The sequence below is a fragment of the Nothoprocta perdicaria genome, unplaced genomic scaffold (genome assembly GCF_003342845.1).
Source record: "Nothoprocta perdicaria isolate Ctin4 unplaced genomic scaffold, notPer1 scaffold_140, whole genome shotgun sequence".
Taxonomy (NCBI): domain Eukaryota; kingdom Metazoa; phylum Chordata; class Aves; order Tinamiformes; family Tinamidae; genus Nothoprocta; species Nothoprocta perdicaria.
The window spans coordinates 862,378-868,377 of record NW_020454539.1 but is presented as its reverse complement, the minus strand read 5'-3'; the positions used below and the strand labels follow the sequence as shown (position 1 = coordinate 868,377).

General features: G+C 42.2%; 1 protein-coding gene across 1 annotated transcript in view; it reads right to left on the bottom strand.

Annotated features, from left to right (window-relative positions):
- The window catches only part of SLC9A7 (solute carrier family 9 member A7), a 63,458-nt gene that overhangs the window by 54,692 nt on the left and 2,766 nt on the right, over window positions 1-6,000 (bottom strand). The gene's annotated exons all lie outside the window — the stretch shown is intronic.

Here is a 6,000-nt window from a genome sequence, read left to right as displayed (position 1 = left end):
AAAAAGAAGGGGAAAAAAAGAACGACAGAATCACAGAAAGAGGAGAAAAGGCTCCCGTCTTCTGTACAGCTATTTTTCTTGGAGCTGTGGCAGAGGTAGAACTCACATGAAAAATAGTTTATGGTCTGGTAACAGATACAAAAATACAAACTGTGGCATTGCCCAGTGAGGGTAGCAAACCACACACTTAAAATTCATATATATACACACACATGTGTATATACACATATATACATATACATGTGYGTGTATATATATTTATGAATTTAAGCAGCACCTAAAATAAGAAGCCCCTACTCGGGGGCCCTTGCCTCAACAGGCTAACGGCAGGTTAACAAAGAGCAAGCAAACTGCATTTATACCCCTTGCCTGTCCAGTCTATAGGACAGGGCACTGTCAGACTGGGACACATGCAGCACATCTAGGGCACGGTTTACTCTATCTGTGATTAGGGGTGACAAGAGCATTTCACACAAATACTTATCTTTCCAGCATCATAACTGCTGAATGTGCTCACAAGTTTAAGAACTTCGTTTCTTTCTGACGTACAGAGACCAAGAAATATGACTGCCTTTCCTGTAAGTTTTGGAAAAGATTCCCAAACCACTAAAGTCAGAAACATTTAAAAAGCTGAAATAAAAACATTCTAGTATTTGCGAGCAAGAGCAATAAATTATTTTTATGCTTTGAGGCTAATATTTTGGAAAGGAGGCAGGGGAAGACATCAACATGCTGGGTACTAGATATACCAAGAGATCTCGGTTTACATTTTTGTTTCATGCAGATACATGTTAAAACAGAACATGCTGTAATTACACTTGGTTACTTCAGCTCAATAAGCAGATCATCAGTACAAAACCACTCACTAGCACTTTAGCCCTATCATGCTGGGAGGGAAAAGAAAATAAACAAGGATCTCCATGAGTCTCTAAAACATAACAGGAGTGTAGCCACTTGTTAGGTTTTTGGAAGCTCCAGTGATCTGTGCAACACAGACTGCTTCCCAGAGAGTCACCTTTGATGAGTGCAAACTCCTTGAGAACTTAAGCCAGAAATTCAGAGAAAAAATAAATAGGACTCATGAAAAAAAAAAAGAGAAAATTGAATTTTTTATTCATATTCCTAAAGACTAAATAACATCTCTGGGACTGAGCAGATAAACACATTTTTCCAACTTAATGAAAATTAATGAGGCTTAAAAGTTTTGGCAAATATCAAAATATTTGCCAAGTTCCATACATCCCTGTGCAGAGATGAGAAGCAACAGTGAACAGGCTCAGACATTCAAAGCCATGCCGGCACCCAGCTGCCTCTACAAGAGCCCATTCTGGAGTCTGGCTACTTCACCCAGACCTTCCTGACTCCAAGACCCCCCTCTCCTTCAGAAAACGATTCTCAGTAAACAGTGTCCAGGGGAATCATGCCCCGGGTCTGATTAAAAAGCCCTCTGCAGTCATCTCTTCAAAATCTTCCATTAAGTCCAACTTCTGAAAGCTAATTAGTAAGTTAGTTACTTACACATCAAAGCTAAGAGCCAGCTGGAATTAACTGATATCTCAGGCCAAGAATAATAAGTTTAAATTCTTATCTATAAACAAACACAGGAAAAAAAGCATGAGTTTTATTGTCTTTCTTAACTACTTTATGTTATCAATTTTATTGCCTATAAAAAGATAAGCAAATACAATATCTACCAGGTAGGCCCTAGCTAGGGCTCTCATTACAGCTGCTATATGAAACAAAGTTACCCCAGGGCACTAACACAGAGGACGCCTCTACAAGCTAGTGCGGAAAGGAAACATGGCAGCCTGTAGTGATTTTTTTCTTTTGAAAAAAAGAAGAAAAAAAAAAGAAAGCTTACCAGTGCAAAAAGCTAGAGTTTTTAACTGCCCTTTAGATAGCTAGCTCCCGARGCTGCAAGTAGTGGCTCTAGTTTTTAAATTACTTTTTCGTTCTTACTGAGTATAAGAAACACCTAAACAGAGGATCTGCAGTCTCAGCGCAGCCTTGGATAGGAGAAGTATCCAGCTTTACAGCAGAGGACTCCTCTGTCTTGTAAAGCACATGAAGCAAGTTCTCTGGGCATGAAGMGGGGGGATCCGAGGAAGAAAAGTCAGGCTGTCTCAGGGAGAAGGGCAAGCAAACTATTCCAGGAGGACTATTACACACCCATCAAGCACAGGGAAGATTGACAGGAAGGGAACACCAAATAGAGAGGATCACCCAGCAGTAAAACAACAGCAGAAATATTTATGGCACTTCACAAAAATCCTTCAGCAGCAAAAGGAAACTTGCATTTAAAGTGCTAAGTGGGAAAAATAATTTATTCTCAAAATAAGTGTAGAAACAGCATCATTTTAATGCATTCAAAGAATCCAGATCAAAAGCAGGCCATGCCCTCACAAGAACCTTAACAGTGAGGGAACGCTGTTATTGTTGATGGTAGCTCGAAGCTCTCTCTTCCTCCAGTCTCTGAAGACTTCCACGAGTTAAGTGGATCCAAAGTCAACACATGTTCAAAACCATGGCAACACATTCACACACAGAGCCAGCACGTTGAAGGGTGCTTGCTATGCACAAACCTAAGTTTGAAAAKTTTTAAATATTGCATTTTAAAATACATTTATAGGATGATTTTTTTTAAATAAAAAGTTCAGTCTCCAATAATGGAAGAGAAGAACATGTAAAAGAACACTTGCTTTACTTAATGAGGGTTTTTTTTTTTTTTTTGGTAGTATTTTTATATTTTAAAACACGTGAGAGGTGCAGTTAAAATGTAGCCTTTGAAGGGGAGCAGGAAATGCTGAAGCCAGCACAGAAGGCAAAACTATGGGCCTCCTCTGCTGWGGGCACCATTCGTCTTCCAGAATCCTCTCCTCTAACTGAAGGAGAGCCTCCAATTATTCTTCCCGATAAAAATCAACTTCTTCCTTCCTGGCTTCCAGGGGCCTGCAGGCATTTGCAAGGTAAAGTGAATTGTATCATTTCAGGGCATTAAAAGAGTGGCTTTATATCATTTCTCTTTTATTCCTTTGCACTCAGTTAATTGCAGGCTGACGTGTGTTTTATTGGAGAAGGGAGAGCGAGAGAAAGAAAAAAAAAAAAAAAAGAAAGAAAGCCCAGGATTTGAGCTAAATTACCCATCTTTGGTAGACAAATAGAAAAGACTCAGTCTGCTGAAAGAAACTGTTTGTTTCTTAGAGCATTAGTAAGAAGAACAAAAGTGCTTAAGACAAAAAAAAAAACTTTAAAAAATTGCTTGTATCAAATCCTTTCAACAGACACACCACTTAGTCAAACACAGAGACATTCAATCTGAAATGGGGCTAACCTATTAATCTTGAATCACAAGTAAGGTCTCTCTAAAACATTTTATCATTATTATGACAAACTGACACYTCTGGCTCTTGAGGCGACTGTCTTGAATTAGATACCAAGGTGCTCTCTGGAGTACATAGGAACAGTTCAGCTCTGCGCAGGGTTCACAGCAGTCAGCGTGCACCCAATGAAAGAGCTTCCATGGTCTATGGAAAGGGCTAAAGGGATAGGTGGGAAGTGCAAAATACTTTTAACTCCAGTTCCTAAGGGTTTGAGACACAGCTCTACTCTGCCTGCAGGAAGGCTCCTGTAACGCGCCACAGCTCTGAGAGTTTCTTCATGTTTTTGTGGATGGCCAACCTGTGATTCCTGCTTCAGATCCCTGGTTCCTAACTAAGTGGGAGGTAGTGGGCACTGCCTTCTCTGTTCAAGCAAGTATTTGTTTAGATGCCAGGGTGGGGTGCAAATCCCATCAGGGCATCCAGAACTATCTCCATATGTTGCAAGAAGCAATCACAGATTGGAGGCAAGGCCCTGAAGCAAGAGTTTGAGCCCTTCCAAATCAGATGTGAAGTGTATGCTCTCCTCTAGTCACGCCAGCTTCATAGACAAGTAGGAGCTGGGCACACATACAGCTGAAGCCTTTAGAAAACTTCCCACCTTTGCCTGTGAAGCCAAGAGACACGGAACACGAGGCAGGAGTTGATAGGTCACCCTTCTGCACCAAGCTCTGCACAAGACTGGCAGCAGAAGTGAACTGGAGGCGCGTGCAAAACCACTCCCTGCGGTGTGCCTAACTGCTTGGGGACTTCAGCATTAAGAGGTCCTCGTCTTTCTAGAGCACAGCAAATAAGATAGGCAAAAGAGGCCACAGCTCAAATAGTCTAGCATGGATTTTTTTMTTAAATATCAGAAAGACTGTTATGTTTGAATTGCTCATTTTATTTTGAATAAGGCATATACCAACACAGGATTGTGACTACACCTGGGAACAAGACTACATGCCACTTGCTACACAGATCTGTTTGTTAGTATGGTCAAGGAGAAGTTCCTATTATCCTTCTCTGATCATCCATAAATCAACAGCCTACCTTATCAGAGAGAAGGGTGACAGCTAAAAACCTAGACATGTTCTGCCATATCCTCCTCCATCTCCTCCTAAGGGTGGATGAAAATCCTATTATTGAATAGAGCAGCACCAAGATGGGGATAACGTCTGTACCTGAGAAATAGTTGTGGGGATATCTGAGCACGAGGAAGACAGATTTTCACATGTGTTTCTGAACTATCTGGCTGCAAGGGGCTGGCAGGCACCTCTGGGTACCCAGTCATCTTTACCCAAAAAATCAGGTAGTGTGTTATTTAGCTGCTGGACAGCTGCTGCCATCTCCACCACACGCTGCTTGTTCCAGCAGGCCTAGCAGTGCCAGTGCACCACAGTTGAACACTGGATACCAGTAGGACTTGTCAACTCTTATACATCATCCTCATCGTTTCCTCTTCAGTCTTCTCATCTGCATGAAGCGCAGAGACTACTGCAGTTGCCACAGAAGTTCTGCATTCACAGAGGAACTCAGTCCTTGTGTTGTTTTAAGGAGACTTCTTGGAGGGCTTCTTTAGAGTTTAATTCTGATGACAAGGGGAGTGGTGGTGGTGGTAAGCGTGATTGCAAGAAGTCTTCTCAAACAGACTACAGAAAGTCTCAGACCCCTTTAGAGCCCAGACCAACCTAGTGTGCTGCAGAGCACCCTCCCACTATCTGACCTAACAAATCTGTGYACCCGGGACAAGGCTATGCACCCTCTATTCAACATGCCCTTATCAATACAACCCTGCACATGCAGACACATGGACAGAGATGGCAGGCACATTGTGAGGGCAGGCAAGCACAGGCTCTGCAACAGCACAGAACTGGAGCCTGCTTGTAGATAYGTTCCAATTCCCATGAAGGTTATGGAAAGAAATACTTCCTCTTCAGTCTCTAGCTGGTTCCTACAACAACAATTTTTCCTAGAGCTCTCAAGGTGCAYAGGCCATTCATTTCCTGTGGCTTCTGCCACATGGTCCAATCTACAGCAGAGGCACCTTAAAACCTGAACAGGATGTGCTCAGATCGAGATTTGGAGAAAAGTGAGAAATGTTGGTTAAAGCAGTGGCTGGGAGCGGCTCCTGCTCCGAGTCTCAGGTCGCTGTCCTGCACCCGATTCCCGTGGTCCCTAGTGAAAAGGGTCTCAGAACACATGGATCACTTGTATTTTTTCATCGTTAATCCAGCCACGTTTGCTTACAGCAATCGACAAGACTTTCAGTCCTGAGCTGCACAAGTGAAGCGCATCACGCTATCAGGTTTCGACCTAATACAACCTCTAAGGATTTGAAACCAACTACTTTGAAAACAATTGTTTGGGAAGGCACTTAGGCGCTGCAAGCCGTTTTTCCAGATTATTTTCTCTGCAATAAAAATTAACCCAGAGTTTAAGTGCTAGCCTGCTTCTTTTGTAAATGGAAGCCTTTTACTAGGGTAGCACATCATTTTTCTGTGATGCAGAAGAAAAAAAAAAAAACATTGTTTTCTTTTGTACTGAGAGAAATCACATACAAATGGGTTCAAGTTCTGGAGACCTGAGCTTGAAACCATCTGAGAGCCAGCTAGCATGCAGAGTTTGGAGCCTACACTATTAA